The 13,202-nt window shown below is 36.8% G+C and overlaps 1 pseudogene; it reads left to right on the top strand.

Moving 5' to 3' along the window:
- The first annotated feature begins 3,168 nt into the window (after positions 1–3,168).
- LOC139813361 (uncharacterized) lies at positions 3,169–11,693 on the top strand (annotated as a pseudogene).
- Positions 11,694–13,202: the final 1,509 nt, after the last annotated feature.

Below are 13,202 nucleotides of genomic sequence, written 5' to 3'. Positions count from 1 at the left end.
TCGAGAAGTTGTTAAGCGTCGAAACGACGTCGAAACGATGTCGTTATAGTTTGCGCGTATATTTCGTGCGCAGGACACGCATTTATAATATTGCTCCGCGGTATAGCAACACGGTAGCCAATAAGCTTCTGGTTCCCGGAAAAATAATACGTTGGTTGGCTACCATGAGTATCGGGCCGCTTCTTTTGTCGCGCGACAAGCGTTTCCGCATCCTGTGTGCAGACTGCAGGAGCCATCAGCCATCACACGCCTTCCGTGTCTTGCCGCGCTTTTTCGTTTCACTCAACGAAGCTGTATACAGAAATAAGGAAAGTGAATTTACTCATTCTGCCTAAGAGGTTTTATCTCATTTCGCTGTGCTTGAGTGTGTGACCATAAAGCGATTGCTGTGGATTGCTGTAACGATGGAAGAAAGTCCGGTAAATTTTTTAGGTTATTACTATTTTTAAGTTATAATTTTCTCAGTTGCGCGTAGTAGAAACATCAATTTTTATCTTTTAGTGTCTTTTACATGTTTTATCTGTTAGTACTTTAGTTATTTATAGTACTATCCGTTTTAGTACTTGTAACGCCTTCGAAGTATTATTAACTTTGTTTTTTATAATCTGTTATATGTCAGATTTATTCTAAACCTGTGAAAAGGAAACTGCATAGAAAAGCTATAAAAACTGCCATGAAAAAGCTTAAAGCAGATGAATTGCGATTGAGAATCAATAAAATTTATGTAGAATCTTCGGATAGTAATTCAGATTATGAGATATCATCCGATTCTGAGGAAATTGCAAATTTTGACGAAGGCTATCATGTTGCTACTGCTTCTGAAAATAATAATAATAGTGATACGATATCTTTACAAAGTGACAAACAAGTTGCCGAAGAAATACATATTATGTATGGCTGATATGCAGAGTGGGTTGAGCAGTGAGAGTAGCTCACAGTCTGACAGAAGTGAAGTCGAAGAGAATGTGATGGTTTTCAGGAACGTTGCTCAAATGGAACAATTTGTTATTGAATCAGTGCGAGAAAGGGCTTCTGAATCAGGTGTCCTTTCCATGTTAAAAGTTGATAATTTGTTAAAGCGCCTCAGTGTTGGTCTTCCTAATATGCCTAAAAGTCACAAGACACTTTTGAAAAGTGTTGTGCCCCTTTTTTGCGGAGGGACACTTGGATTTTTTTCGGTCCACGGAGGATGCGGGATAGATGGAAATAAACGGCACTTTTGAATAAAGGATAACTTTTAATAATCACTCTGCGTTACAATCGTTATTCGCGTTTGATGCCCGTTACTGATTTGCTCCCTGACTCCGATTGCCCTCTCGTCTCCTGTTGTCGCTTCCTTTTGAATCCTCGTCTTGTCCTTCAATATCGCTGAGTTGCTCGATCGTATCTGGGCCGATCGCGCAACTCATCTCTTGCTGATTCGGCGTTGCGTAATTCTTTCGGGCTTTCGCGGTCGCGTTCCCTATTGTTCTTCGCGTCTTTATTCTTAATACTATTTGTTATTTTAATTTGGGCCGCAACAAAAGTAATTTTAATCTGGAGATAAGTAATCTTGAAAGTGGAGGAAAAATGTGGTATAAAGGATTTACAGTTAATTTGGGGACCAGATGTTATTACAAGATTATTTGCGAACTCATGGAAAGATTATAAATGATATTAATATTGACGGTTTGCCGCTTTTCAACAGTTCTAAGCTTAAGTTTTGGCCAATTTTAAGACATCTTGTTGGGACTTTGAATGAACCCTTTATTATTGCTGTATACTGTGGGAAAAGTGATCCTCAGAATATTGAGGAATATCTAGAAAAGTATGTTAGTGAATTAGAAGATTTATTTCATAATGGCTATGAGTATGAGGGTAACAGTTATGAAGTTGTAATTAGAAATTATGTTCTAGATGCTTCTGCAAGGGCATTTATTAAATGTTGTAAAGGACACTCAGGTTATGCAGGTTGTGAGAAATGCACTGTCATTGGAGAATACCATAATCACAGGATTACTTTCGTGGATCTTAATCAACCCCTCCGTACAGATGAGTCTTTCAGAAATCGCGAGCAACCTCAACACCATGAAGAAATCTCACCACTTGAAAGATTAGGAACTGGGCTTGTGTCACAATTCCGTCTTGATGCAATGCATCTTTTATATATTGGTGTGTTCAAGAGGCTGCTTTATTTTTGGTTATTTGTTGTTGGAGTATGGAAACTTCATAGAAATATCATCAATCTTATATCTGAAGTCTTTGTGTTTTTTAAGGAATTCTGTCCCCATGATTTTAATCGAAAACCAAGATCTCTAAACAATTTTAAACTGTTCAAGGCCACTGAATTTCGTCGCATACTCTTGTATGACGGTATTGTTGCTTTCAAGGATTTGATTCATGATAACATCTACAAACATTTTCTCCTTTTGCATAGTGCTGCCTATATTTTGGCTAGTTCTACTCTTGTTCATACTCATCTCCACCTTGCTGAGCAATTTATTAAAACTTTTATCTCTCATTTAGTAGTTCTTTATGGAACGAGTTTTGTAGTGTATAATGTACACTCACTCAGTCACTTACCTAAGGAATGTCAGGAGCATGGAGCTATAGATAATTTCAGTGCCTTTCGCTATGAAAACCGCTCTGAAGTCTATGAAGGATTCCCTGCGATCGGGTTATAAACCGTTGGAACAGATAGCTAGACGTGATTTAGAAAAAAAGAAAAAGATTGAAATTATTCTCGATTCTAAGCCTAATCAGTTTGTGCTCTTTTTAAAACACTTCATTGCAGATGAAATTATTCGTGGCCCACAATATCGTAAGGTTACTATTGGTAATGTGGTAATTTTAAAATAGGTAAAAAGGACTCCTGTTTTAAAACTGTCAATGGTAGTGTTGTTTTGCTAAAAAATCTTGTTTACAGACACCGAACTCTATTTTTTATTGGTTGCAAGTTTAAAAAACAGGAGGACTTTTATACGTATCCACTCCCCTCATCTGAACTAGGTATTATATGTGTTTCTCAACTCGAGGAAAGAAGAGTAGCATATCCTGTCAGTGATGTTCAGTGCAAGTGCTATTTAATTCCAAATAGAGATAATTTCTTGTGTATGCCATTACTTCACACAATTCCATTGATTTAAAGAAACTCCATATAGCATTATACAAGAAAAAATATGTAGATATCACATTTATAGAATATAATATGTTATATAGTTTGTCACGACTTTTTGCACTCCCGGACCGCTCCGGGACGTGTGCCGGATCAAAAGGACTTAGGAGAGCGGGATAGTAGGCCTCTCCAGTGGTTTCCTCGCACCTCCGATACTCCACGAAATGTTCCGAATGTTGGGCGCCAGACGCGTACATTCGCGTCCACGAAATCGCGAAAACCTAAACGAGACGCAAAACGAAGTGGGTGGAGGTGCGTGGAATCGGCTAGCTTGACCTAATCACGGGCGGGGTTAATGAAGGGCAGCGCGATATCCGGCGGGGTGACACGTAAATTTTGTAACTCAGTCTGATAACAAAGAAAATAACATTTATTGAGTACTGGTTGTCGAGAAAATAACAACGTTTATCCATCCGGCTTCGATCAAACACAAAATAAAGCCAATAACAAATCAAGAATAGCCGGTGGCGGGATGCCTGGATTTATTCCACAGAAACAATCTTTAACGCGGCTATTAAACATACGCGAAGCAAAGCTTATTGTAGGCGCACGGAAGGCGCAGTTCTCAAACACTTAAGAGTAATAATACTAACGCGAGATATTTCTAACGCAAAATTCGAGGTCATCGCGAGCAGGGCGGGACGCCATAGGGCGTAACGCAAGGAATACCGAACGCAAGGGGCTTGTGAACGAAAGTTTCTCAACGCGAGAGCAAACCCAACGTAACGACTCCATCGACACCAATGGGAGTTTGACACAATTAGCAACCCGTAATAACGAGATCCGAACACAATCGATACGCTAACACCCGACGCGAAAACACAAGAATTTTCCGACGCGAAGAAACGGTAACACAATTTACGAAGTACCGGCCCGTATGCTGCCGTACATCAAGGTCGCGAGGACGACGCAATATACTTGCGATATCGAACTCATTAACGCGCCTATCACGATCTCCAGGGATTTGCCCTAACGTTTGTACCACGGTTCCGCGGCCACGATACCATCCCGAGGCCCTTCGCTCTCGTTATCGATCGCGAAATTACACTCGATCTTAACATGCGTTATCCCGAGCGAGAGCGTGCACCGGAGGGCGGTGTCGTGGCTTTACATATCGCGATTTACGGGCAACCTCACCGGTGATATGCCTCCTCCTGGGCTCCTCGCCGTCACCTTCCTCCAACGATCCTCGATCCGCCAGACAATTATCGAAATACCCGACTCGGGGTGGCTATCGCGTATCTTACGAAACGTATCTCGCCGACGGACGACCAGAGAGTGAAACGCTAGACCCGCTCGATGGCGGAATCGATACGGTACCCCTTCCTGAGGGGCGCGCGATCCAATCGGGCGCGAGCTTGCAAGCCCGCGGTGTCCCGGCGCAGTGCTGTCGATACGAGATCCTTCGGGGGCGTGCAACGGTCCCTCGGCGGCGTACGACTCCTCAATTCTGTCCTTAGCAGCGGACGGAACTCGGTTCGCGCCGGTGTGCCTCCGGTTTGACCCTGGGGCGGTGATCAGTCACCCCGTAGGTCGATGTTTCTTGGAGATCCTCTGCTGTAGCCGGGTTTTACCCAGGCGTCTGGGGCTCCGCTATTGGCGGCCTCGTCCGTCGCTGCCTCACGTGCCGCACGCCTGCCGCGTTGCTCTCGCCAGCCCGTGATCTCTGTTGCTTCCGTGTTTGCCACCCCTCCTTGGTTATCGATCGTCCTTGATTTCCTTCGCCAAGTACTCCCTCGAAGATTTGTCGTGGTGTGGGTGAGGTGCCGCGCGTATTACATTGCATAAAAACAAAAGAAAGTAATCAGAATGCGGAAACGCGATTAAATACGACCCCTGGAGATCTCGCCTCCCTGGTCCGTCCCTGGGCGCAAAATTCCGCGTCTTGTGACGGCGGCGGGGCGCCGCGACGATGCGGCGAGCCGCAACGTCACAAGTTATATAAATACAGTGTATTTTTATTTCTACATTTTACACTTTATACTTTTTATTTTCTGTTTCACAGTTTGTTGTGCTAAAATTTCTGCCCACAAATAAAGATCCAGATATATACATTGAGGTTGGTTTAAGAAAGTGGATCTGCACAGACCTTGACGATGACATGTGTGGAGAAACATATTGGCCCCCTAATCCAAAATCTGTCACACAACTGGTGAAAACTGAACAATCTTTTAAAACTGATTGGCCAAAACACGAAGTGAAAATTAAAAGATTTTACAGTAAAATTTTATTTTATTCTCCTATAAAAATTTTTATATACAGATTGTCACACATTATTATGAGATCGGAATATGTAGATATTTTTTTAAAACTTACATTTTTCCTCTATTCAGATACTTATCCACAAGCCCGCGAAGCTGTTTCTGGATTCCTCGCTGATTCAAATTATGAAACAGAGATAGAGCAAAATATGGGCCGAGGGAGAAGAAAGAAAAAGGCTCGGCAAATTGGGTCAGACAGTGATACTGATTCTAGTGGGCTTTCAAAAATAACGACAAAAATTATTCCTGCTCCCCCTGTTGTGCCTTTCAAAAAAGTTTCTTCTGATACTCAAAATTGGGATACTGATTCGGATGCCAGCATCTCGTCAAAATTGTTAAAGAGTTTCTCTATTATTAAGGTAAATAACAAAAAGCCTAAAGGAGAAAAAATGACTGTTCAAAGAAAAGAGGCATCTTCTAAGCATTCCGCGACGGAATTGAAGAAAGTAGTTCAAACAGCAAAAACAATTGCAGCCTCGAAAAAGCCGGAATCATTGGCTTCATTCAGCAAGACAAAAAGTCTCTTAAAATCCTCAACCTCTTGCAATTCATTACTTACAAATAGCCCTGTTAACTGTGACGAAAGTGCTGTTTAGGAAGGGATGACTCATTCTTTGAACGTACAATCATTGACGCAAGTACCTGACCGTGTATTCAGTAAGGATGATTCAACTTTAACGAAGGATCTTACATCAACTGATCATCAACCAACATCAACTTTTAACACTGATTCTGTGGACACCGCGCAATGCAGCAGCAATTCTTCTAATTGTAATGATAAACCAAAATTATCTAATTCAAGCGCTTCCCATCGACGTACATTGTTTAAAGAACAGTTGCATGATAAGAATACAGGTAACATTTTGTTGCAATACTAGTGTAAAATAAATGTTTGCTTTCTGTGCCTGTATTACTATAATTTTTTTGTATTTGTTGCAGAGAAGACATTAAACACCGAAATGACAGTTAAAAGGACACTAGTTACAGTAGAAAAAATTTCTGGAAAGTTAGACATTCTCAATATGAACGTGAGCAAGCTTATGAGAGCTATAATACCCTCAGAAAAGAGAATTTCGCGTCCTGAGAGAATGCCAGCATTACCTTTGCACACAAAACAACATTTAAAAGAATTTGAGACTTTCTTACAGGCGGATCATAATTTGGCTGTGTCACGTCTGACGGTATAATCACCGCTATATTCCACCCGCATAAATTTTTTTTGATTTTCTACCTTCATTGCTAGAAGTCCCCAGCATCTGAAAACAACATTATAATATAACAATCATTCTTTAAAATAACTGTCACAACAATCACTCAGCTGATGCGAACACGCGTTCTTAAAGTAGTAGACATAAGCCTAGAGAACATGGCTGCCTTAAGGTACCCTTTCAAGCTTAAGCCCCATTTGCATGAATCACACTATAAACTTTTGGACAATTGCTTGTTAAAATTCCCCAGAGTCACTAAAATTGATCGTAAATGAATATTACAAACTTTATGAGATCTTTTATGCAATACAAATTCAATTCAACACACGAATAAATACATGTTCCATAAGAATAAACTCAGAAGATTAAAATAAAATATAAATGAATTAATTAAAAATAGATTATTCATAAGAACATAACCTTTTATGCCTGAGAAACATTATCACGCTAAAATAGTAATTATTTCATTAGCATTTTTTCAAACATGATTGTTATAAACAATTAAATTATATTATTAACAGACCTAGTTAGTGTGATTACTAGAACTATCACAAAAAGTCGAATAACTTCTGATTATAAACCATTATTGTATCTCTCAAAATAAACTAATTAACAATAAAATTTATCATAAAAATATTATTAAAGATGATAAATAAAATCACTACAAATACCCAGCAGAGCATGTCAAGTAACCTCACAAAAACTCCCACATCATATCTCTTCTTAATTCCGAGATATAATTAAAAATTATGGAAATCCATAAAACACAGAAATTTTAAACAACCTAAAATAATGGCTTTAATTATCTGAACACAACAAAAGAAACCCCATCTTTTTATCTCTTACCGTTCTCGAGTTATAAATTATTAAAGTTTCACATCCGCCATTTTGAATTTCCTACCCTTTTGACTTACAAAGACCAAATCACTTTTACATTAATATTTTAGTCTTTTATACATTTTAAAGCTGAAAAATTTCATTTCTAAACAAAAATTTTGACACTTAATTATTATGATAAAAATGGAATCTCTCCTACTCCTAAACACCAGTAACGTTAACGCTGATTTTCTATTTAAATTAATTAAATTAATAAACGAGATTGAAAATTGAACATTCACTCCATGAAAGACAAGGATAGCCATAATAAATTCTTAATAAAATTAAAATAAAATAGAAAACGAATAGTTCGAAATAAAAACAATATATACGTGTATACGGAATAATCGTTAGAATCGTTTGATAGAAAAACATTTACTACATAATCATTTATTTTTGCAACTTACTTTTATAAACAATCATAAACAAATTATTGACCATGTCAATAAATATTTTTAACTTATACCTTGGATCACGTATAACACTTTTTATACAAGTCAAAACCTTGTCACTTTTCTAATAAAAGCGCTATAAAATTCCAAGTGAAAAGACACCCGGTATAAAGGAAATGACCTTAAATAATACGTCTGACATACGTATATTAATATGTTAAACGTATTGACTCGGGACATTAAATTTAAACTTTAATATTTTCCAAAATATAATAGCAAAAAATATCATATATATATATAAATATAGCCTGAACCCTTCTCTTGAAAATCATCCATAATACAATGTTTTTGTTAACTTCCTATACCTAATTAATCGTAAAAATACATACCTCTGTTTGTGCGACAGCACTTTAGTAATAAAAATTCGTTCTGGTAAATACAAATTTCAACCCCATATATATACTCTGCATCAGTACACCTACGAAAAATGATAATAACTTTTGTTTCTGCAATTGTTTATTTACGAAATATTTATAACAATAAAATAACGAATGTTCATAAACGAGATAATATTAGAAATTCAAAACCTCTTAAACAAAGAGAACATAATAATACCAATACGCGAATTAAAGAGTACCAATTTATTTAATTAATAAATTGTTATTAACAAATACATATATTAACAATAAAATTTTCCAATGCTATATTATACTTTAGTGAAAGTTCTGCAATATGTTTCCTATACACTCCCATCAAATTCCCAACCATTTGCGAGATATAAAAATAATAAAAATCTTAATATATATATATATGTAATTTAATTTCATTAATTTCCTGTACTAATGAGAATGCTGACCATTTCTATCTGTACGATATATTATTAACCTGATATTAGAAACATTATTAACACCGCTAACATCACTTTTATTAATATTACTATTAACAAATATATATACTTACCAAAATTAACATAAATATCGAATGTCAAACGCCGAAGCGTTACTCACGAATTCGAGAAAGATAAAATTGTATTATGCGCAGCATAAGGAACACGAATCCGAGCGAGATGCGAGTATTGTATGATCTGAAAGAAAGAAAGAGAGAGTCAGATATACCATATTAACTATTAGACAAAGAGAGCAATATCTCTTGTACTTTAGACATGCTAATAATGACTTTAATTGTATTATTAAATTATTCTACTGTATGTAAAGTATGTCTAAAGAAATTTAAATAATATTCAACATATATTTGCACTTTTTTTTTTTTATTCAAATATTAAATATTTTCTTCATGATAAAAGTCATATTAAAATTTAATAATGAAATTTAATAATGAAAAGGAAGTATCGCTCTCAATACAAATCGCCGTTAGACTAGAGAATAAAAATAGAATTCAGACGAGTCACCTGTATGACTCATTCGAGTGAATCTAGTCTATGCAAAACCATATATGGACATGTCGAAGCAGAACGTCACGCATGACCATATAAGGTAATGAATTTCAAGACACCACCCTATGACTCATTGCTGGCAAGCGAGCCACACCCCTAGAAGTAGACTCACATCCGCTAGACAACGCCTTATGACTCATTGTAACGAGGTGCGGTCACCTCCCACTACCATTTCCAAAATTGTATAAAAGCGGAATCTTTCACCCTCTCGACGGAGAGTGTGGAACGAGCCAGGAAAGGTCACATATCTCATACTTGTTCCATCCTCCCACATAAACCACTTGTATCGTAAAAGTTCTACAATAAATATCATACTTTTTTTTTATATATCAAAAGAAAGATAAAGATTATTGTAGATTATTGAATTACCTACCTTCGACGGATCCAAGGAGCCATAATCTACATCGCCGACCAACAGCTAATTATCCTGGGGTTTTACCTCCTTAACTGCAAGAAAAAGAACCCATCAACGGAGACGTTCTGCCGGATCGAAGCCACCTCGCATCACCCAGGACGTCACAGCTGCTGCTGTAAGCATAATTCATTTCTCTACGTACTTGAAAAAGTTTTCTTCTACGTGTTTACTAATGTTTTATTATTTGTTGTTTGCAGTGTCACTACATGTCTAATCACATGAAGCTGAGCGCGAAGAATCCCGAAAGAAAAAGTGCAACAAACATGCTAACAAAATTACTCTCTAACACACTGGCAGGTGAAATGAATTGTGACAGAGGTAACGGGAAAATAGCTTTCAAAACTCTCAAACTATACAATTTGTTTTAAGGTAATTATTTACTAATACATTAAGTTTATTATTATTATTTGTATGTAAAAAATGCAAGATGTTTTGTGTTATATGTACATGTGTCTTGTTTCAGGAGCTCTTCAAATAGCATTTCCGGATAGTGATCTCACTGAAGCAGATGCAGCCTTGGCTGGGTGGTTAAAAGATGCAAAATGGCGTAAGCAGCGTGACGGCAGCTTGGGAAATAGAAATAAGGACTCGCAAAAGAACAAGTAGTTTCTTTCATAAATAATAAATTAAAAGAGCTTTAAGTTTAGTTATTATGAGTAATATAAACTCCTCTCGAGAAACTATTTTGTAGAGATTGAACAGTATGGGATTATATGTACTTAATTATTACTTACCAAATAATAGGACTTTTGATGAGAATTGACAGATAATACTTTGACAGATTATTTTGTTTTACAAATTTAAAGAAAGTCTTTTATGATTATTATGTTATTTTGGTGTTTAGAAAAAATACTGCTAGCTGTATTGGGTCATATTTTTTTTTTTAATTTCACGTTCATATATAGTCTGAGTTAGGTATATACTCCATCCAGCAAGAGAACATCCACGGGTTACACATAGATGGGCAAAGTGAAAACGTAGCGCGCTATTAAGTACCACGATACGTAAGTATACGGCACGCTCGGTGTGGATCGAGGAAAGCTTTTTATGCCCGGAAATCTGTTCAAAACGGACGAGTTTTTGTCTAATCCGTGGATTTTCTCTCGAGATTCTGAGACATTCTGAGATTCTTTTATTTCCTCACAAATTAAGTAACTGCTCCGATAAAACACTTTCATAAAGAAATGTGATAAAAACGTTCTTACTCTGACTGAGTGTTGTTTTTTTAGTATATATATTTTTTAAAAGTATTTTTATAATTAAAATATATTTGTTTGGCTGTGTATGTGTAGTCTTTTAGTTTAAAAACCGTACAAAGAGCTTTGCAATAATTGTTGTATAACATGCGTATACCTAAGCAAATTTTTTAAGAGAATATTTTTTGTTATACGAAATAATGACCCCGATTTTCATCCATTTTGCGCAAATTCTTTTAGAATTTTTTTTTTACAATTTTTCTTACAAAATTTCTTCGACAAATTCTGCTCGACAGTAAATAACTTACAATTCTTGACAACGTTTACAATAAATAATGATAACAAAATGTTTGTATTGTCAACATGTATAAGTACTCACTATTTGCAAAAATTACGTTGTAAGACTTATATTTTATTTTTCCATTACTTTCATATTATGATATACGTAAATCGAGATCATTTCTTCGTGAAAATATGATATTTATTACATTATGGATAATTATATTATCAAATTACAAGTATCTGTTCTAATAAATTCAAATTTAAAAAGTTAATAATAATATAATTTAATTATTTTTTACTGTCATGTCCTTGTATATTCAAGACTTTTTGGAGTGTTATCGTCCTCAGGTAATGGATAAGTCTTATTTTGTTCGTATATTTCTTTTAAATAGGACTATACTGTCTTCATTATACCTGATGTAATATATATGTGTGTATATATATATATATGTATTATATATAGATGTATATATATATATATATATATACATATATATATATATATATATGTAGGTCTAGAGGTATGTTCCGGGACTGTTTACGTTTTTTGAAATGTACAGTCCTGGAATATAACGCATATATATGTAATCAGATTCAAAAAATTGTCCCGAAACGTGCCGTAGGACATGAATTTTTTCCAGGACAGTCCTGGAAACTGCCAAATGTCCTGGAATATACCGATGTAAAAAAATAAAAGTCCCGGAACATACTTCCGGACCTACATATATATATATATATATAATTAGACTTCCGTTTCCGGTACTGGTAAGAGTGTCAGGCGTGTGTTCGAGCGAGACAAATCGGAGTAGAAAAGAGGTCCAGAGGAGGGTAGAGAAGGCGTGAGCGAGCGAGCAAGCAAGAGTGGAGGTGAGAGAGTGAGGAGGTGAGAAGGAGAAAAAGTGGAGAAACAGGTAAAAGAGATAAAGGGAAGGAAAGTGGCAAGGCACGGGTGACGGGTACGACACAAACTATAACGGGAGTAGAGGGGCGACGCGACGGGAGAGCCGAGATGCGGTCGGCGGCGCGAAGCCGGGCATAAAGTGTAGCGTACATAGAAGGAGAAGTGAGTTGGAAAATAGGCAGAGATGAGCGGAGAGAAAGAAAGCGGAATGGAGGGAAAGAAAGGGATTATAAACAAAATAAAGGAAAGAGGCAGAAGTGGAAGCATGGGAAATTTAAATGATCTATGGAAAAGAAAGAGAATAGAATTAGATAAGAGCGGGAGTAAAGAGAAGGATGAAATTTTCAAGAGAAGCAATAAGACGGCAAGGTCGCCTAAATCGGAAACAAAGATAGGTGAGAAGGAGTTAAGGCAGGTAATTAGCGAATTGAGAGAAGGTTTTAGGATCATGAGAGAAGAGTTAAGGGAAGGTTTCAAGGAGCAAGGAAGGGAAGTAGAGAAGATAAGGAACGAATTAAGAGCGCGAGAGCAGAAATGGAGCATAGAGAGAAAGGAATTTAAGAAGAGAATATATAGATGATTTGGAACGAAAATTGGAGGGGATGAAGATGGAGTTTAAGGAGGGAGGTCACGATGGAGGAAGAAGGTGCAGAAGAAACCGGAGGAGCAAGAAGGAAAAAGGGGAGGGAGGAGTTTGAGTGGAGGAGAGGGTAAAAAGGCTGGAAAGGAGGTATAAAATGAAGGAAAGGGGAGAAAGAAAGAAAAACATTGTGATAAAAGGAGTAAAAAAGGATGCGGGAGGAATGAAAGGGGGAATAGAGGAGGTGATGAAAAAGATAGGAGTGGAGGTTAAGATAGAGGAAATTAGAAAAATAAATGCGGGAAGGAGAGAGAAGGGAGGTATGGTAGTGGTAAGAGTAGGAAGTGAGGAAGAGAAGTCAAGAATAATGAGAAATAAGTAGAAATTGAAAGATGAAAGTACTTGGATTGAGGAAGATTTAACATGGGAAGAACGGAGGATAAAATGGAGGGTAAATAAAATTGCATGAAAGGCAAGAGGAGAG

Source organism: Temnothorax longispinosus, chromosome 5 (assembly GCF_030848805.1).
Source record: "Temnothorax longispinosus isolate EJ_2023e chromosome 5, Tlon_JGU_v1, whole genome shotgun sequence".
NCBI classification, from domain to species: domain Eukaryota; kingdom Metazoa; phylum Arthropoda; class Insecta; order Hymenoptera; family Formicidae; genus Temnothorax; species Temnothorax longispinosus.
The sequence above is the reverse complement of the archived record's forward strand: the minus strand, read 5'-3'. Positions and strand labels throughout refer to the sequence as shown.